The following is a 22,279-nucleotide window of genomic DNA, read 5'->3' on the forward strand; positions in this document are numbered from 1 at the left end:
AAAAATCATTAAACATTAATAAAATCATTAAAAATTATAAAAATCCATGTATAAGAAGATCTATAATAAATAAGAAAACAAAAATTTCAGTGTTGAGACAGACATTCCTAAAAATAAATGGAATTTTTAGATATCTTGATTCATTTGCAAAATGTATATCTAAATTTCTAAAAAGGTTTTATTTTTTTCAAGAGAGAGAGAAAGAGCAGATGCGTAGAGGGGATGGATTGGGGAAGGTAATGGACATAGAGACAAGCAGATGTACCGCAGAGCAGGGAGTCTTGATGTGTGGCTCAATCCCAGGATCCCAGGATCATGACCTGAGCTGAAGGCAGATGCTTAACTGACTGAGCGACCCAGGCACCCTATACCTAAATATTTTCTGAAAGAGCTTGCTTTTAGGAACCTCCTAAGCCCGTTGTGAACTCAAAAAGGAAATTAGAGGGAAAAGAAATGCTATTATCACATCTAATTGATTCTTCCCACAGTAACAAGAACAGAAGAATCAAGGTAAAATGAAAACCCATCAATTTATGAATCCCAAAAATCTATTCTTAGTTTAAACTTAAGGATAAACTTGCCCCAACTTTAAACTGGTCGGTTTAAGGGAGCAAAGACAAGTTTCTAGAAGTCTGGGGCAGGCTTCTGAGAAATTCTGAAGAGTCAAAAAACCCTGAAACCATTAATTAACTGGAAAAACTAATCAATTCAGAATGGTGAGTATAATGGCAGCAATAATTTCAAGGTCATAGTTTGAAAACCAAACAAAGACCGGAATCAATAAATAAGGCAAAACAATCCAAGAGTTAGGATTAAAGGTAGAAATGGGCCAGAAATGGGTGAAAGGGCAAGTAGAACAAATAAAAGGCAAGGCAGAAACCTGGCTGAGATTTTTGCATCACCTCAAAACTCCACGAATGGAGATTTTCAACTTGAGACCTTGAGTTTTTTGAGGTTTCAGTTACTCATAAAAGTTTTCTAAGGATGGATCTGTGTGTTTGGTGGTGATAAGCTTTCTTCTTAACAATATCAAATTCTTATCCACAGAAGACAGGATTTGGGAAGATTCGCAAGAAATGAGAAACTTTCAGAAGATATTACTTTATTGTCCCCCAAATGGTATAATTCTTCAATAAACTAATACACCTTTTTTGAAAAAAAAAAAAAGAAGATTTATTTGTTTATTTGAGAGAGAAAGAGAGAGAGAGAGTCTGAGTGTAGGGCGGAGCAAAGGAAAAGAATCTCGGACTCCCCACTGTATGCAGAGTCCGACCCAAGCTGGGTCCCAGGGCTCTGGGATCATGACCTGAGCTGAAACCAAGAGTCAGATGCTCAACTAACTGAGCCACCCTGGTGGCCCTAATATACTCTGTATCTTTTTTGTTGTTGTTGTTGTTTTTTAATTAAATTTATTTATTTTCAGCATAACAGTATTCATTATTTTTGCACCACACCCAGTGCTCCGTGCAATCTATGCCCTCTATAATACCCACCACCTGGTTCCCCAACCTCCCACCCCCCCCACCACTTCATTCCCCTCAGATTGTTTTTCAGAGTCCATAGTCTCTCATGGTTCACCTCCCCTTCCAATTCTCACTACTGTGCTTTGGTGAGTACTCTGTATCTTAAAGATGTAACTCAACAGTAACAAAATTAAGACAATCACAATACCTCTTCAACATGTCTTTATGAAACTATAGCTTTATGAGTGTGATATGAATTGGTGATAATCTTAAATTAAAGCTCATGCAAGTTATTTTGGAACATGAAAGGGGAAAAAGATTAAAAAGGTAAAAAAAAATAAAATAAAAACACTGCAAAGCATAACATAGTATCTGTATTTACCATCACCACCTTCTCATGTTAAAACACACAGATAATCTTAAAGGTATCCTGTAAAATATAAATTATCCATTAGCCTTGTGAAAATAACTGCATCCAGTATACATAATTATGAAACATATCACAAAGTATAATATTAAGTATATTATACAAAATGTAGCTTTGAGTAAACTATTAGCTAGAAGGTCTCTCAGAAAATTACTACCAGTCATAAGCTTGATGGCTGAGATTTACTCCTAGCCAAATTCTCAAAGTTCATATGTATTCTGGAAATTGAATAGAGGACCTAAGTGTTAAAAAAAAAAAAAATTGCAGTGCTCTTGTTGAAAAATAAATATTTTCATTTGGACCAAGTCAGTAGCTTTTTCAAAGATTAGCAAATTTGTTTATAAAGTAACATTCTAAACCTACTGAATAAATTCAAAGTTTATTCATGAATTATTATAAATAATTTACTGTTGATGGAGCACTCTAAACCAGTTGAATAAATACAATTTTGAAACTAATGTTGTAAGATAGATTAATTTTATATGTTTAAAATCAGCAAAATTTTGGTAATTAGTTAACTAGAAAGTCAACTTATTGACATACTGGTATCATTTTGTTATGGATGTTCCACAGTTTCTGGCATTTTGAGGTATCTGAGCATTTCAGTTTTGAGTAAAAAAAAAGATTAAAATTCCATTTGTAAAGTAAAAATAAAAGTACCAAATAATAAATATGTTTATGGTAGAAAGAACGAGACTGAAAGATAAGAAGATACAGATTTAAATCTCAGCTCTTCAACATTTTTGCTGCTTCAGAATTTTAACAATTTACATAATTTTTTTTACAATCTCAGTTTATTCAACTGAAAAATGGGTTTAATAATGCCTGCTTTACAGAGTTGTTAGAAGGATTGACAATGATTTATGTAAATCCCTTAGCAAGTCACTTAAGCACACAATGAAATCTATAGAAATTTCTCCTCTTGCTAATATTTGCACCATTATTACCTTACTGTGGACTATTGATATATCAGAAATTATGTTGTACTTGTCATTTAAATTTTCTTAATCTAAAATTTAATAATATTGTATGTTATTAACACCTAAAGCTTTTATTCTCTCTGGTAAGCAGGTAGTGTATCTTTTTCCAATTCCAACTCTTTTTTCTGAGCTTAAAGAGCCCTATTTTACACTACATACAATATCCTTTTGTCATAAGTATCTAGTAATAGTACCATAAACACATTTTAGTATCAAATACTTTCACATTTATTAATGAGTAAAATGTCATTTTCCCTCATTAACTAGAATATAAGTTTGGTAGTGTGGCCCAAACACTGTATTAGGCTCAGTGCAGACAAAGGAAACGTCTATACTTTGGGGTTTGTAGCCCAGTATGGGACACCAATGTTCAATTGATGTGCTGTGGAGAAACTCAGGATGTCAAGAAACTACATAAAAACTAATACTAAGCATGTGACAAATGAAAATAAAATTACTGGGAACAGGAAAAGGATTGTTCTGGTAACTAATTAGGCAGATAAAGCTGAAGTCATAATAGATTCCATAAAGAATGGCAAAATTCTACAGTCTGTTCATTGTGAAAGAATAAGCTTGAAAAAATAAACCAAAAACAATGAAGAGGTGGTGATTCAACATGCACTTGATGGGTGCCACTCCATGGCTTATTCACAGATGCTAGGGTGGTAAGGAAGGAGTCTAGCTTTCTGCTGGGAACTCAATGCTCCTTCTGTTAATAGTCGCCAGCACCTACAATGAACACAAATCTTACCTGACTTAGAACCTCTAACTCCACTCCTGGAACCTATTTCCCACACTGTGCTTGTGGGTTATTACCCATCTCCTAGCTCAAGACTCTGGAAATAATGGATCCCTTTAATCCCTTACCCCCTCTCAACCTATAACTAAAGACGTCTTTATTTTCTTTCTGCAACAAATGCCGCATCTATCTCCCTCCTTTTGCGTGCCTCTAATCTCCCTTCTCCTTTCCCTCCTTTGTCCTGTCCCAAGTGTAATTTTCTCCCATCACAACTCTTATAATAGTCTTCTGTTTCAGTAAATCCTTTCAGGCTCCTAATTGCCAATGAAGTTTAATCTATTTAGTCTTACTTTAAAAACACATTTGTTTCAAGCACACTTTTCTACAATACTTATTAATCTTTAGAATGAATAATCTTGCTTGATCTTAAGGACCGCAGATAGCATCAGATAAAGAAACCTTAAACACAGAGTTGCTAAAGTTACACTGATAGAATTATATTTGCCAAGGCAAAGGAGGCAATGATCCATTCTATTATGCATGCCTTGGATATGTATGAAGGACAAAGGGTATGCTTACATTCATAAGAATAATTGAAAATGAAAGTTCCTATGTTCATATTTTTTCTCTCCTGTTGCTAGTAACTATTGAAGTTTTGAGCCATCATCTACAAGCAAACAATGACAATGAAATTCCACTATACTCCCTTAAGAGCTCTAGTATTTGATTTTGTGAGGACAGAACTGATAGACTGTACAATGGTCTGAGCATTACCCCTAAGAATGAGCCTAGAGTAGTAGCTGACCTAACACCCTCCAGGTTTTCTTCATTTCACCAGCTTCTTTTCATATTCCTTTGCCAGCTCTTTCTCTTTTGACTGATCTCTAAAGGTTTCTGTCCCTCCTGTTTCAGTCCTTCAGCCTTTTCTTACCTAGGCTCTTCCTAGGTAAGAAAAAAACAAAACAAAACAAAACAGGGCACCTGGGTGGCTCAGTGGGTTAAAGCCTCTGCCTTCATCTCAGGGTCCTAGGATCGAGCCCCGCATCTGGCTCTCTGCTCAGCGGGGAGCCTGCCTCCTCCTCTCTCTCTGCCTGCCTCTCTGCCTACTTGTGATCTCTATCAATAATAAAAAATCAAAAACAAAAGTGATCTCATTCATTCATACAGGCTTACATGTAACCTACGTACTGTTATTTCCCAATTCTCTCTATGCTCAGACTCTTCCAAGTTCCAGATATATGTATTCAACTACCTACTAGACATCTCTCTATGGAGGTCTTTAATTTCACAAAAATTGAATTGTCCAAAACCGTACTTTTGATTTCCTTCTCCACCACCAAAAGGATGTTCTCCTCACTACCATTACAATATCTTTAGTCTTTTTTTTTCTTTAATCAGCCAAGATCTTCTATGCCTTAATAAATATTTCACATGTTTAGAAATGCTCTGCCAGTCACTCCAGTTCTTTAAAATTCAAGTTTGGTTTGAATGTGATCTCCTGAAAGAGGCCATTTATGATTTCTCCCTAAAACCAAAAAGCTTCTTCTGATATTCTCTCTTGGTATTCTAGCTCATCGAATTTGTGATGTTTTAAATATGTCATTTAATTTTTCCTTCTATCTCTTTTATCTGATTATAAATTCCATGAGGACAAGAACCATCCTTTCTGTTCAGTAATACAGACCTAATATTTTGCACAGTACCTGGTATGGAGTATATCCTGAAAAAATCTGCTAAATGAATATCTAGATGCAAAAGAAAATAAAGGACTGAATGACTATGTAAGCTATCTCTCACTGTAAATGAGAATTCCCTTACTAGCTGCTTTTCAACTACATCTATATTATAAATTTAGAAAACCTCAATATATAAAAGCAGTTACATTCTAAAATAATTGTTTTAATGAAAGACAACAATTATTTCATACAGTATTCTTTGGTTTAAGTGCTTTACAGATATCACCACTTATTCCACTCTACAAACTTATGCGTAGCAGTATGATGGTCATTTTATAAATACATTGACAGGTAAATTCAGGTCTTACCCAAAGTAGCACCATTAAAAGTGGGAAAATCCAGGATTTGAACATCACCTGGCTTCAGAGTCTGCATGCTAAAGCAATAATCGTACCAAAATGTCTCTATATCCAGGCATTTCTTTGGGTATTTTAAGTGTAGTTTGACTTGGAGCTGTGGGTGAGGGGCGATATTGTAACATGCAGGTAAGTTCTCAGGATAACATCTGTGGTATAAAACAAAATAGGATCATATCTTTGTCCAGGCCTGACTAGCAAGCTCTGCCTATATCTAGGCTGGCAGAGATTTCCCTCATTGACTTAAGTGGAACCTGTTTGGTCAAACCTTTCTAATTAGAAAAAGCCATTTCATCATTTTCAACATTTTTTTGTGTGTGGAATCATATATGCATCCATTAGTTAACTCCAAAAGCTCTGTCAGCAAAAATTGTATCTTAAAAAAAAAAAAAAGACAAAGTAAGAAAAGCTTATAAACTTGGTCTTAAATATGAAAGTTAATGGCTAAGAGCAACTGTGTTTCATAATCCAATGTGGTCCTTAAGGAATTTTAAAAATTATTGGTGCCATAAAAATTTAACTTAATTAGAACTTTAGCATTAAGATTCAAGGAAAACTAGTAGATATTGAATCCAATTCTTGGAATAGCACTTTACCTAGTATTAAAAGAAAAAAAAAAAACTTAATTGCAAGAAATAATTCCTTTGTGGGTTAACTTTATGATTTTCAAATATAATCTCCATATCTAGTGTTGCATTATATTAATAAAAAAAGGATTCCCTGATAAATGTGAATGAAAAAATAAGCATCACTATTTTGAAAGGCTTGGTCCATACTGTTGGGTTTTTTAAAAAATGCCTAGGAACACTACTGATGGTTATTTCAATTTTTCTGGGTAAAGTTATTTGGACATTCAATTTAATAAGTTACTGTTTGTTTCCTTTTAGATTTTTAGACTGGGATATATAGCAATGTTCTAAGTACCTTATAATCAAGTCAAAGTGGAGCCAAACATGGACATTTCCATTTTCATTTAGCTTTATAAATTTAAACCAAAGCCTTTACTAGGTCAAAAAGGATACCATCCTGCTGTGGAATTCAGTGTTATTCCCTACATAATACATCCAGAGAAAGTTGCCCACTCATGAGAAGCCTGATGTTAGGTATGCTTGCATTTTCCCATCTTCTTTACAAAGCAAAGCACATCCACTGGGAGAATGCCAGTATAGGCAGCATAGAATGAGGAGTATAGGGTGTTGAGGATAGAATAAGAGTGGCAGCACATATCTATAAGTTAGAGCTAGTCCCCAGCATAAGCAAGCTTTGTAAGGAGAGTACAAGAACTTGCTCTTGTCACACTGGGTCTTAGACTTTCACGGTGTTGGCAGTTGGAATCCCCTCTGTTCACTACTACTTTATAATAATGCTTGATATCATTGTTACATTATAAAGATAAAATTATGAACTAAAAATAACCAAATAAATTAGTAGAATGAGAACTTTTTAGGATTCATCATATGTGGTAACAGATTTTTAGGATGATCCTTGAATAATAACCCCTTGTGAGTGTGGACAAGACCTGTAGCTTGCCTCTAAAAGTAGAATATGGCAAATGTGATGGGATATCATTCCTGAAATTTTGGTTTCTTATATGGCAAAGATGAAGGGATTTGCTAGATTAATTAAAGCCTCTAATCAATTTATGTTATCAAAGGGGAAATTATCCTGGATGGGACTGCATAAGCAATTGAGTTCTTTAACATTGAGTCTATATGTCAGAGTCATAATTAATCAGAGATCTACTCTCTTGCTGATGTCAAAGCAGCAAACTGCCATGTTGTGAACTACCTAGGAACTCAGAACTGCCATCTTATAAGTACAAGATGCCAAATTTTGTGGACAGTCTGAATGAGCTTGGGAGAGGACCACAAGCTCTAAATGAGAAGCTGGCCAAAGATGTCTGGATTGCAGTCTTGTGAGACCAAGCAGAGGACTCTGTTGAATAGTGCTCAGACCTACAAAACAGTGACATTATAAATAGGTATCTTTTAAGTCATGACATTTGTAGTTGCTAATCACATAGGAAGTTAATATATTTCAGCCCCATCTTCTAGGCAAGACTTCTGTAATGGGGGAGTTAGGACATCAAAAAATCCACTCTTCCATAAAAGTAGTAAGAATGCTAACAAATTCTCAAAATCAACTTTCAGAATTCTGGAAGAAAACAAAGACATCAGTTGCCAGGCTGAGAAGTGTTTATTTAAGTAAAACAGCTGAATCTTGGTAAGAAAAGCTGGCCTTGTTGTATGTTAACTTGCATTATCCCATCCTATCCCATCACCTTTCCCCCAGCTTTGCAGTAGCCTTCAAAAATCAACAGCCTTACAACAAAGATAGCTGTAAACAGTGTAGCAACCACTGGATGGGACAAAACAGGTTTAGCACCAGTTTTGAACCAAAAGCCCCACTCTTCCAGAGAACTAATGTTATTTGATTATCTGGTTACTTCCTAGAAAACTATACTCATAGGACTTGTCTTATTTGACCTGATTCAGAGCTCATTTAATGCAAGAAGCTTTTGTCTTTGTTTTTTTGTCAAAAACAACAAAAAAACAGTTTCAGTTTCTAACACACCTGCATAAGGCAGAAATAGCAATACAAAAGCACACAAAGGGTGGGGATCTTAAAACGAAATGGGGGGGAAACTGTAAAGGAAAAGTTATGGGGTGAGACTACTACAGGGGAATTTCAAAAACTGACATTTCTGGGAATTAGAAGGTCATGAAAATGTGGTCATACCTAGTAAAGGACTGGGAAGCCCCTAATCTCTCAGCTATAGCTAATCTCAAGAATCTGCCCAAGTAGGAAGTGAAGGCTAAAGTAGAGTTGTGAACTGTTAGGGCAGTTGAAAGTGTGGCTTAATACTCATACAGAGTACCACTTTAGAAAAAGACAGGGGGTGGGGTGGCCATCTTTTTCAAGGAATTTAAGAAAAACTGTCTAATATTGGCTGACCACTAAGCTAACTATGAAGTGAAATCAATGGCTGTACATGCCAAAGAATACAGACCAGCAGCAACAATCACCAGCAAAACCAAGAAAAAAATGGGGAGATAATGAGGAGACATGCCTGGTTTTCAGAGAGATCACATTCAAAATGCCCAATTTCTTTAAAAAAAAAATCAAAACATGCAAAGAAATAGGTGTATGGCTATCCATTGGTGGGGAGCTGGGGTAGAAAAATCAGTAGAAATCATCCTGAAGGAAACTTGTTGTAATGAGCACTGAGTGTTATATGCAACTGATGAATCACTGAACTCTACTTGTGAAACTAATAATATACTATATGCTAATTAGCTGAATTTAAATAAAATTTCTAAGAATTAGTATGCAGATGGGGTGCCTGGGTGGCTCAGCAGGTTAAGCCTCTGACTTTGGCTCAAGTCATGATCTCAGAGTCCTGGAATCGAGCCCCACATTGGGCTCTCTGTTCTGCAGAGAGCCTGCTGCCCTCTTTCTCTCTGCTTGTCTCTCTGCCTACTTGTGATCTCTCTCTCTGTCAAATAAATAAATAAAATCTAAAAAAAAAAAAAAAAGGAACTGGAATTCAGAATACATCAAGAACTCTTACAATTCAGGGCACCTGGGTGGCTCAGTTGGTTAAGTGGCTGCCTTCAGCTCAGGTTATTGTTGGGGCCAATTCCATGTTAAAACCTGTTAAACCCCTAGTGCCTGCCTGGGCCTGCTTAGCCAGAGTGACTCCAAATTTCCTAGGTAGCCATTTTGTTGCCTAGGTAGCCATTTTGTTGTTTAATTAACAACTAAGCAATTAGTGATATCTGTTCTGAGTACCGTTGCTAAAACACACACCTAAAGTAAGGCCAGGCAGGTAAAAGACATCCAATCAGCCAAAGCCAGATACGTAGAGGTCTGAGGTTGTGCCCTATAAAAACTAGCCTGTAAGACCAAGGGGGTGGGGGGTCGCTCTCTTTAGAGGCGGCCCTGGCCAGTCAGTCTGACTTCTAATGCTTGGCATAGAATAAGACTTTGCATAACTTTCACTTTGTCTCAGTCTTATCCCTTTGATAATGTACCCAACAGTCATGATCCCAGGATCCTGGGATCGAGTCCCACATCCAGTACCCTGGTCAGCGGAGTGCCTGTTCTCCCTCTCCCTCTGCCTGCCTCTCTGCCTACTTGTGTTCTGACTGTCAAACAAATAAATAAAATCTTTAAAAAAAAAAAAAAAAACTCTTAAAATTCAACAATCAAAAGACAGCCAAAGTTTAAAATGGGCAAATAATTTGAATAGACGTTTCTCCAAAGAAGGGATACAAACAGCCAATAAGCACATGAAAAGCTGTTTAATATTATCACCATGAGGGAAACACAAATCCCAAATACAAATTCATACACCCACTGGAATAGCTAAAAGACAGATAATTACTAGTGTAGGCAACTCAAACTCTTGAGCCAGAATGCTTGAATTCATTGCTAGCATTGCCATCCTACTAGGACCACAGACTAGTCAGTTTTACTTGGGCCTCAGTGTTTTTCACTGGCAAAATGGTTCCAATAATGTACTTACCTCAGAGGCTAGTTTAAGAATAATTTAAACAACAAGGACAAAAAGAATAAACAGAGATAACCAAAAAAGTAGTGAGTTTTAAAGTGGCAGAACTTAAAGGGCTAATTCTTTAAAAATCTTAGCATACCTCACACATACACAAAAAATCTTCAACAATCCCTGCCCCCCCCCAAAAAAAAAAACCCATAAAAGCATGGAATCGGAAATGAGAATGGTGGGCCCCGGGTGGCTCAGTTGGTTGAGTGACTGCCTTTGGCTCAGGTCATGATCCCTGGAGTCCTGGGTTGGAGTCCCGTATTGGGCTCTGAACTCCATGGGGAATCTGCTTCTCCCTCTGACTTTATCTGTTGGACGCCACAGCATGGCTGGAGTCAAGGACCAAACCAGGCCCTGACTTGTGTCTCCTTCAAAGTCCGGACAGCTTGACAAGGTTAAGGACGGGAAAGTTGAGTGCACTGAGAAAGGGTCTGTGCTCTGTGTCATGCACTCGCCTACGTGACTTCCCACACACTCTCCCTGCAGTAGGGAACAATGTGGCCAGAGTCCTGAGTTCTTAGTTAATCCTTGTTGTTCTGTACCTCCCATGATCCACTCCCTGGTTGATTGTCTTGCTAATGGCTTTAACCAAAACTACCTGGGCTCACGAGGTTTGCTTGTAGTTAATGTAAACTTGTTATAGGAACTTGCGGTCATCTGACTAGGTACTGATGTAATGCTCCTATTCTGGTTTGCCTTATAAATGCTTGTAAGACGTGGAATAAATTTGGCACTGTTGGACATCCTCTTCAGTGTCCCTCCTGCCCACATCTCTTTGTCTCTTAACTTTTTTTCATCATCCTCTTAGCCCTCATGGTTACCCTGGTCGATTCGTCACCTGGCCGCGACATTTATACCCTCTCATGCTCTCTCTCACTTGCTCTCTCCTTCACAAAGATTAAAAAAAAAAAAAAAAAAAAAAATCTTTTAAAAAAAGAGGGAGAGAAATGAGAATGGTAAAGTAACTCCATTAAAAAAAAAAAGTTAATTCTAATATTGATCTTTTCCCACCTTTATACAGCTACACTTGAAAACCTGATAAAATATTTTTAAAAAAATATGACCAAAATGACCCCAGAACAGAAAAACTAAGCAAGTTGTCTTACTAAAGAAGAAACTGAAGGAAAAAAAAAATCTATCCCAACTCCCCACCACCATCACACACGCAAAACACAAGAATTTTAAAAATTACTAGGCTGAAATATTTGCATAGGAACACATTAGCAAATCTTCATGGGTGAGAAAACTCCATTGCTATTTAAACCACTCAGAATGTAAGATGGGAAATTCCTTACAGTACCAGCATAAAACTGACCCAAACTCTAACAGCACAATAAAAAGATTCCATAAGATCAAGCTAATAATGATGCAAAAAATCCTCCTAAATAAATATGTAAACAAGATTCAGTAACACCAAGGAAGTTCATTGTGATGAAGGAGCAGAAGGCAAGCTGAGAACAAAGCACAAGCTGACACCCCTCAAACACTCCAGCACACACACACCCCTTAAACCTCCCCCTCCCCCCCAGGTGGGATCTAGGTGACATTCCTCAGACACTCCTGGCTGCCTCAAAGCTAAGGGAAGGAATAACAAATGGTTAATTTATAGAGATCACAGTCCTGTGAGACAGGAGTCTCCCTCAGTTCACAAATGTCTTAGTGACTTACAAGAAAAGAACATTCTTATCAATAACTTAACTTCCAGAAGGAAATGTAGATAAAATGAAATGTCCTTATAACCTGCAGTTCTTGACCAATACCTGAGGCAGGCAGAATAAACTATTCTTCCAGGAAGCTCCCAACTGTCTTAGTATTAATGCTTTACTAGAGGGAAAAACAACCTTAACTTGACAATGGCAAGGCCTTGGGTATCTTGTAGGTCCTCTTTAGCATATGAAAGTTCTTTTGAAAACTTCCGTTTCCCTTACCTCCCCAAACTCCACATATGTAATGAATTGCTCCTCACAATGCCAGTGCAGATCTTTTTGCCCACAGGTCCTGTCCTTGTACTTTAATATAATCACCTGTTTGCACCAACGATGCATCAAGAATTCTTTCTTGGCTGTCAGCTCTGGACCTCACCTACATTCAAAACTACATCAATTTCAGGAATAGCAGGATGATAGTGCTTGAAAATCTATTACTATAATTTAGCATAATAATTCAAGTAAAATGTCTATTATGCAACAGAAATAGATCTAGATTTCCATTAAACAGACATATACACATATATCTCAAAACCAGAATCTGTATCATGTTTCATGGAAAAATATTATAAACATTCTGTGGAAAGTAGAATTCTATGTCAGACCTTAAGATTTCTGTTCCCACCAAGAACTGATTTCTAGCAACAATCATGTGAGCTTAAAAGAGCAAGTCAGGCTCTAGAAAAAATGCAGTCTGATATTTAAGCTTTGTGAAACTGAGCAGAGAATCCAGATAAACTGAGCCAAGATCACTCATCTCCAGAAACATAAAATGAGTTTTTGCAGTTTTAAGCCCTAAATCTGTGATAACTTGTATTACAGAATAGAAAACCAACATACATTCTCATTAAAAGCTTAAAAGAGCAATTCAGGCTCTAGAAAAAATGCAGTCTGGTATTTAACCTTTGTGAAACTGAGCAGAGAATCCAGATAAACTGAGCCAAGGTCACTCATCTACAGAAACATAAAATGAGTTTTTGCTGTTTTTAAGCCCTAAATCTGTGATAACTTGTAGTACAGAATAGAAAACCAACATACATTCTCATTAAAGAACAAAAACTTTCAACTTAGCTCCCAACTTAATATTCCTCTTGAAGTAGTGTGGCAGGTAGTAATCTACCTCCACACACACCAAAAAAAAAAAAAAAAAAAAAAAAAAAAAAAAAACTGCTACCCTAGTAATTTTAATCCCCACATACTCTACTAGGACTTTGCCTTTCCTTTATCAAGAGGTAGAGATTATTGTTGCTGCCCTTGAAACTTGGTAATTTGGGGGACTCTCTTGATGAATAAAATACTACAGAAGTGACACTATAAGAATTCTAAGGTTAGGTCTTAAGAGGCAATTTGGCTTTCACCTAGTTTTCTCCTCTTGCAATACTCATTCTTGGAAGCCAGCCACCATGTTGCAAAAAAGCATGTTGTCCAAACTTCCAGACACTTCTGTTGCCATGAGTAGAGCAGAGATGAGCTGTCTTTGCCAACTACTGCCCAATTGCAGATTTGTAAGCAAAATAAATGTTATTGTCTTTTTAAGTCATTAAGTTTTATGGTTTCTTAAAACACACACACACACACACACACACACACACAGAGAGAGCAATAACTACAAGGATAAAATGAAGATAAAGGTTGAAAGGTGGCAAAATTATCTTTATTTGAAACAATGAATTACAGTATTATATAACAAAACTCTAAGTTAAAAAAAATTAAACACAGAATATTTCAAGTGGTGGTTGTGGTAGTTAATTTTAGGTGTCAAGAGGTAATAATGAGTTGTACAAGTGCAGCCGTTCTCAACAGAGATTGACTTTCTCACTCCAGAGGACATTTGTCGATGTCTAGAGACATTTTGTGTTCACAACTGGGGGAATACTACTGGCATCTAGTAGGTAAAAGCCAAGAATATGGCTAAACATCTTACAATGTTAAGGATATCTTGCAATGTCACAGGACAACATACTACAGTAAGGAACTACCCAGCCCCAAAAATCAATAGCTATGAGCTTGAGAAACACCACACTAGTCATGGCAATGGAAAGAAGTGGGCATGCCCAAGATACAGATCAGAGGGAGAGTTAACAGAATTTCCTGTAGGAGATGATGGGATTAGGGGAATCATGATTCATTCCTGGCTCTTTGGTTTAAGTAGTCAAATGGATGGTGGAACCAGAGCTGAGAAGGGGAAAACTGGGGGACAGACAGATTCCTGTGCTTACGATAACCAACCATTTTGTTTAAGCCAATGTAAGCTCAAAATACCTATTATAAATTTGAGTAGAGATGGCAATTAAGCTGTTGGAGGGAAAAGTGGGGAGCTATAGAAAGACCAGGACTAATGACCGACCCTCAGAATCATTAGAACGTTTTTCTTTATTCATTCCCCATCATCTTAAGAGGTGGATGTTACTTTTCTCCAATAGCTGAAGAAACGGCAGCTCAGGGAGAAATTAAATCATAAAGTTAATATTGCCAAGTCTAGCATCTGAAAACAGATGTGTCTAATAACAAAGCCATTGTTCTTAACCAACAAAAAACCTGAAATTTTGTTCACTACACCAACCACAACAAAGAGGTTTCTAAGTTGTCTAAATAGCAGAAAATACAGAATGAGAAGTGTTACTGGGTACCCAATCCCAGACTTTTGATGACTGTGGCCTAGATGCTACTTATATGGCAGTGATTTTTAAGTCCCACAGTGTGTGTGTGTGTGTGTGTGTGTGTGTGTGTGTGTGCTTGAGATTGTATTGCTGGCTTCGTGCTTGCAATCAAAGTATCTTAATTAAATCCCTCTGTAAATTTGAATTTACTTGCCATCTGGAATGCAAGAGCATCTCAGAGACTTTTAACTTAATTGGGGTGCAAGCCCTTTTGTTTGGACATAGTGCTGTTTGGCAGTGCTGGTCCTGCTGCCTCTGTCTGGGACAAGCTTCCCTTCAGACTGCAGTCAGCAAAATGAGACATCAGGAAAAATGCTGATGCCCCAGGCGCACTGCATCCCGAAACCACTTAATTAATATACAGGTTTAATGCATTTGGTAATTAAAATTTAATTCTTTTAAGATGTGCAATAGAAACAACTCCTTTTGCAAGCATTTAATCCATTGTGCTGCTAAGAATAAAGTTGTAAAGGGAATTGAAATGGGGTTGTTCCTCCTTTTTAAGCATTAATCACACCCAGATCAGTAAAACGATAGCATGTGCTTAGCCCTGGCTGATTGATCACTATTCTTGCTGAATTTTGAGCTTCTGTTTTAAGAGACAGCTCTTTGGTCACAGAAACACTGTGTATGCAGAGAAGCCCTTACAGAAATAATGGTTTATCTTTGTAATATAAACGATACTTCAAGAAATCTGTTAGCCTTCAAACATGAAAACAAAAACAAAAACAAAACCTTCAGCATCAGGATTTAAGTTAATAGATAGACTATGGTGCAAACCATATTTTCATCCTCCTGAGAGTCTTAGGTTTAAGTAATTTACCAAATGAGCTCATATCACATTTGAAAAAATAAAGTAAAATCCAGTATCTGTTCAGTAACTATAGAGCCTAACAGAATTTTGTTTCCTAGCTATAATTGCCCAAAACACACAAAAGAAAAGAAAAAAAAAAGCTTCCCAGTCAAACAAATTTTTGAGTGACTTTTCATAGTCACTCTCTAGGAGAAACACAATTCACATTAGCATATTAAAACTCTGAAAAAAAGTCTTGAAGTAAAACTAAAAAGAACAGACAAAAAAATCTGACTTTGTTAAATTTAATATTTTCAACGTTTTTTTAAGGGCTTAAACTCAAATTTTTTTATGTTGCACTTGTCTCCATAAAAAGGTCTGTTGAAGGACTCAGGGGGCTGAAGGCAAGGTATTATCAGGGCTGTGTATCTATCTGGAGACTCTAGGAAAGAATCTGACCTCTTCCAACTTCTAGAAGCTGTCTGGATTGCTTGGCTCAAGAACTCTGTCCTCCATCTTCAAAGCCAGCCTCAACAATTGAATTCCTCACATCACCATCCCTCTGACCCTCTGACTACAACTGGGAACACATGTTCCACCTATAGGTATTCATGTGATTAGAGTGGGCCCACCCAGAATAAACCCCAGCTCAAGGTTCTTAATTTCCATCACATGGGCAAAATGCCTTTTACACTTTAAAGCAACAGATTCACAGGTTCTGGGAATTAGGACATCTATGTTGGGGCAAGGGTGGTGGTGGTATTATTCCACCTACCACAATACTAAAAACAATGCCCTTATATAGGAAACTCCGAAAAATGTTCATTTTATTTTTAAATTATTTTCTAAATTTTTTCTCCAGCTTTATGGAGATATAGCTGACATACAATACTGTGTAAGCTTTTTTTGTTTTTTTTTTTTTAAACAATCAAGTTGAGGTTAATAAATAAGTCACTGGCATGGAAAATTCACTCCAGTGATATTTGAAGTTAGTCTAAAAATCTAAGGTTTTCGATATCTGATAAGGTCTTTTTTTGAGAAAAAAAAATCTCAAAGCAGCAGACAACTTTAAATAGTGGTGGAGGGAAACAAAACAATTCTCATATTAAATCACCACATTGCCAACCTCATATGCTAATCCTACTAAAGACAGGAAAGCTGTCCCCATCCCCAATAAAAAATTATCCAACACAAAATGTCAGTATTGCAAAGGTTGAAAAACCCTGGTACAGGGAGGATACTTATGGAGAATATTCAAAGATAAGTGTTTGGCCAAGAATTAACTGTTATATATGAGTAGGACAGAAGCCTTCAAAATTCTGACAAAATAGATGCCCACCCCCCAGCTGTGACAACAAAAATATCTCCATATATTGCCAAATGTCCACTGGGGGCTCAAAACTGCTTGCCATAGAGAACCACTCCTCTGAACTAAAATATATAAAACTCTCTAGTTAATGGAGTCCCATTTAAGAAACAGCACAGAAAACAAAAGCCAGAGCACACCGCCAAAACGTTTGTTAAAAATGAACCTACTTGTGATACAGGCTACATTCCATGTGTCTAGAAGCAGAATACACTAATAAAATTCAAGAGTAAATACATATTCTGATGCTTCCTTTTCGTAAAATGTCATTTTTCTCAACAATATTGCCTGAGCATGTAGGTGAAGTGAATAGAAAAATGTAAATGGAGATGCAGGTGCAAAGTAATGTTAGTCTGTCTTCTAATTCAGTCTTTTGAAGAAGCTGTACTTCAGTCTTATATCTAGCAAAGCAACATCAATAAGGACTTTTTATGTGCAGCACCTTCTGTTGCCCCTTTTAAAGTTTCAAACAGATGCTGATGTTGGATAAAGAAAGTACAAGTGATTGAATAGTATTCGAGATTGAAAGAAAGAAAATGATCTACACAAAATCTATTGTACGTCAGTCTCAGCATGTTTTCCTCTTTCAGGAAATGGAGTAATTGTCTTCCATTTTCATTCCCACCACTCAAAATGGCTTACTTCTTTCTAGTATCTCCAGAAGTTCCACTGACAAACACCTGAATTAAAAAAAACAAAACAAAAACAAAAACAAAAAACTACCAAAAAAACCCCACAAAAAACAAACAAAAAAAAAACTCGTGGAGTCTTATGTGGTTGAAGAAATAGATCCTCAAATAAAACACATGGTAAAACAATCTTACTGTTTGTTTCTAGTGATTTCCCAATAATCATTGGCTTTTCTTTTTCTTTTTCCACTCCTTTTCTGGAATAGACTTATTTTCAGTTTTCTAATCTATCATCATCATCATACAATAATTATATGCCTTTATTTTCAATATAAGTTTTCAAAACAGTAATATCAGAATGTTGGAATTAATGAAATAATGTTATTAAACTGATGCCTAAATACTATATACATAAAAGTATATAGGGTTATGATCATTTAGTAAATATCAAATTGAATAGTACAAAATAATCTATTCTGAAACTTAGCAAAATAATGTTACTATACACCAAGCTTCCAGTACTACCCCTGGCCAATATAGCACACAGTTATAAAAGACCTGTGTAAACATTGGACTTCATCCAGTAATTACTGCAGATGATGAGATAGCTTGCAATATGACATTTTTTTATTCACATATTATGGCCCAAATGAGAACATCTGCCCAAAGGCATTATGGGCAAGCCATCTGCTCTTTGGCTGACACAACCTGTTTGAATAAAGAGAAATAAAGTTTTCATGGATATATGTACAAACGGATTTTTAATGAAATATATCTCTAATGTTACTAGTAAACTAAACAATAAAAATATCATTGCATTTTTCAATTTAACATTCGTTCTTCTCATCACAACTATTAGAATATGCAATTTCATTTATTTTATGGCCACAAATAAAGATTTTTCTGTATAGTTCCCAAATGCATAGTGGCAGGTAAGCAAGACAGACTGTAGCTACAAAGATACTCTCGATTGAATAATAAATATGCATAACATAAACATTGTGACAGATTGCACTTTCAAAAATAGCAAAAACAGATCTTCCAGCCCACATACCCTTGCTTCTACAATATGACCTTGGTACTCTTCCAACTGAGCTATGGTGCCTATCTTTACTCCCCTTGAATGAGAGCAGGTGTGTGACTCTCTTGTAACCAACAGCAGTGGTGGCAGTGAAGGGACTGGCACCATGTGGTTTCCAAGGCAGCTTCTATCTTGTTCTTTGGAATAGTTGTACTTGAAACCTTGAACTTTCATGTAAGCTGCCGTGGCTTGAGGAAGTCAAACCACTCAGAGAGGCCAAAGATAGGCACACCTAGACTTATGGTCCTCCTGTCCAGGAGCAACAGGTAACTTCAACAAGCCATCGAAGAGCTGGCCTCACCATCAAACCCTCCCTCCCAGCTCGTTAGTCTTCCAGCTGAGGCCCCAGACTTTGTGGATTAAGACAGGTCCCCCCACAGGGGCGCCTGGGTGGTTCAATGGGTTAAGCCTCTGCCTTCAGCTCAGGTCATGATCTCAGGGTTCTGGGATTGAGTCCTACATAGGGCTCCCTGCTCAGCAGGGAGCCCACTTCCCTCTCTCTATCTGCCTGCTTCTCGGCCTGCTTGTGATCTCTCTCTTTCTCTGTGTCAAATAGATAAATAAATAAAATCTTTTAAAAACAAAGACAGGTCGTCCCCACTACGTCCTTTAAAGTTACATGACCCACAGAAGCCATGAGCACAATAAAGCTTGTTTTATGCCAAATTACCAAGTTTGAGCTGGTTTGTTTCAGCAATAGCAACTAGAACAAATGGGCCAACCATAAGAAAACATTTTAATATGATGCTCACATAAAAATTTCACAAGAACAACAACAAATCCACGGGTGGTACTAAACTTCATTGATTCTACATTGATGCAGGAAGTAAACATTAAAATCAGATCTCTACAAATTTTGCTTAACCAACTATGTGAGTGGTGATTTTTATTTTTATTTAAATTATTTTTAATACATGATAAACATTTTAAAGCCTGAATTTGGAAATCATGCCAATTTTTAATTGCAACTATTTTTTCTTCTTAAATATAAATTAATTGAAAATAAGTTGCCTTTCAGATTGTCTTTTTACCCATACAAAGTTTTCATCAGATCTCTAGGTAAAGTGAGTCACTTTGGTTTCCCTCCCAGAGTCCAAAGTCAAAAGAAATAAATTAGGCTATATTTCAGCAGAGAATCTCCCAGTCACTCTCTGAGTATCTAACACTACAGACAGTTCATCAATAGTAGCACTTGGCCTCTGTAAAAATACCCCGTGTTCATAATGCCTTTAAATTACTTAGTTCCAGGATTTCCTTTTAGTGGACTGATGACCCTGAGACTCCAAAGCTATTTAGTATGTGCCCTGAGTCTGACATTCTTTAGCAATTTCAGCTAGGCTCAGAAGGACTAGAATGAACCAGTAAACTCCTGCCAACACTGAAATACTGAAGCCTAAAGGCTTAGTTTGGAAGAGCAATTCTAGTCCAGATCACTGTTTCCATGGCTGCCTTCCTATTGCCCATAACCTGAAGAGATTCAACTCCAGAACATGGCTTAATAACTAACTTCCTGACTCGGGTTCCACGAGGAACAAAACTCAGTGCCTTATATGTATACCACCACGTTTCTCTAAACACTCCAATGTGCATCCCTTGTGATTTATCATGTTTAAATTTAAATTATTCCTGGAGAATATGTTGAGAGCAGTTAGGATAACCTCCCATTGAGGGAAAGAACTTCCTCTCCCCTGGTTCATGTTTCACAATAGAGGAATAAGACTCCTGGCTTCTTGCCCCATCCTGTCATATACCCTTCTCTCTGGAGGGGAATATGTAGGAAACATTATTGGTCAGGGTAAGGAGGTAGCAGATCAGTGTATCCACAAGGTACATAAATTCTAGGTTCCTCCTTATCATTGGTTTTATAGGCACAAATTCTCCCAAGGGAAGACTGAAGACTTTGCAAACTTGGGGACAGTGACTGGATAAGTCCAATATATTAATTTGTTCTCGTGTATCTGATTTATCATTCTGTTAAGGACATTTTGATCTTTTCAACCTGACTTTTATCCTGTCTCTCATTTGGTTCTAAACTCTGATGGAGAATAGGCACATTACAAATAGTCTCTCTAGGGTCAACAGGATGACCCTAGATGTCAGACTAATTCTCTATTACAGGATAATTCACAGTACAGATTTGTTAGATGCTCCCCTCAATGCGCTCATTCCCCAGCATTAATTTGAGGTTGGCCTTTAGATTATAGCCAGACCCTACTGATTTACTGATGTCCATGTGCCCGCCCACCATGATCATCCCAGTCTGCTTCTCACATCCTTCCCAAACCCAGTGTCTGCATATCTTCCTCACACAATCACTTATATAGATTTGACTTTTCTACCATCAATTCCAACCTCATAGAGGACAATAAATACATCATTCTCATTTTTTGTCTCCTATATTTAATGCAGAATATTAAATGTAAAAGGCACACCATAAACATTTGTTACTTAATTTTAGGTAAGAAGGATAAATTCTCAAGATATCTCCCAAGTTCCCTGTCCCATGGTTATTCAGTCAAACGCTGTTCTTACTTCTGTTATGAAGGGACTTTGTAGATGGAATTAAGGTTAATCAGCTAACTTTAAAATAGGGAAATTATCTTGGATTTACCTAGATGGACCCAGTATAGTCACATGAGTCCCTAAAAGTGACAAAAAAAAAAAAAAAAAGCAGAAGAGGCGATCAGAGATATAATACAGAGATACAGGGACAGAGGACAGATACAGAGGACAGAGGCAGGAAGGGACATCAAAGAGAATTAAAGCATGAAAATGATTCAATACGCCATTGTGAATTGAAGATGGAGGAAGGTGGCCAGGCGCCAAGGAATTTGGCAGCTATTAGAAACTGAAAATGACCCCCAGCAAAGAGCCAACGAGGAAATTGGGACCTCAGTCCTGAAGTTATGCAGAACAGAGTTTTGCCAATATTCTAAATAAGTCCAGAAGTGGATTTATCCCCACAGCCTCCAAAAAAGAAATCAGCCCCACCAGCACCTTGATTTTAGCCTTATGAATCTCAGAGTGGAGAATTAGTTAAGCCAAGCCATACCTGGCCTTTCAGCCTATTGAACTATTAGATAATAAATGGGTATTTTGTTTTGTTTTTTTTTTTTAACTCCTAAATCTGTGGTAATTTGTTATGGCAGTGACAGAATACTTGTACAGAGGATATTAGCCAGACTAACAATAATAACATGGGTAGGCTGCTATATTCAAGGGGCCACTTAATAAAATAAATACAGAAATCACCAATGATGCCAAGGCCATGATATAGTCCCAAATCAGGGCTTATCATTCTTGCTGAGGGTGGTGACAATTCCTCATCTTAACTTTCTGTCTGAAGACTTATTAGGAGTCTCATGATTCTTGTAGCAACTTGAATATCAGTCTGGTTATATGTGAGGCTGAATTCTAAGATGGTCTCTAAGAGCCCTGCTCTCTGGTGTACATGTCCTTCCTCTGGAATGTGGGTGAAAACTATGAATATGATGAGACAGATGGTCTTGATTATGTTACATTATGGAAGATTCTTCATAGCAGGCTGGAGTGGGGTTTTCCTGCTGGCTTTGAAGAAATAAGCTGTCGTGTTTTGAGAAGGCAGTGTGGCTAGCATCTGAAGGAGACCTCTAGGAACTGACAGCAACCCTTCCCTGTTCTATGGCCAACAATTAAATAGAGACTTCTGTTCTACAGCTGCAAGGAACAGAATCTTGCTAACCATCTTGATGAGCTTGGGAAGAGACCCTGACCTCCAGATGAGAAATTTGCCCTGGCCT

Source organism: Mustela putorius, unplaced genomic scaffold (assembly GCF_011764305.1).
Source record: "Mustela putorius furo isolate JIRA1106 unplaced genomic scaffold, ASM1176430v1.1 tig00003834_pilon_pilon_pilon, whole genome shotgun sequence".
NCBI classification, from domain to species: domain Eukaryota; kingdom Metazoa; phylum Chordata; class Mammalia; order Carnivora; family Mustelidae; genus Mustela; species Mustela putorius.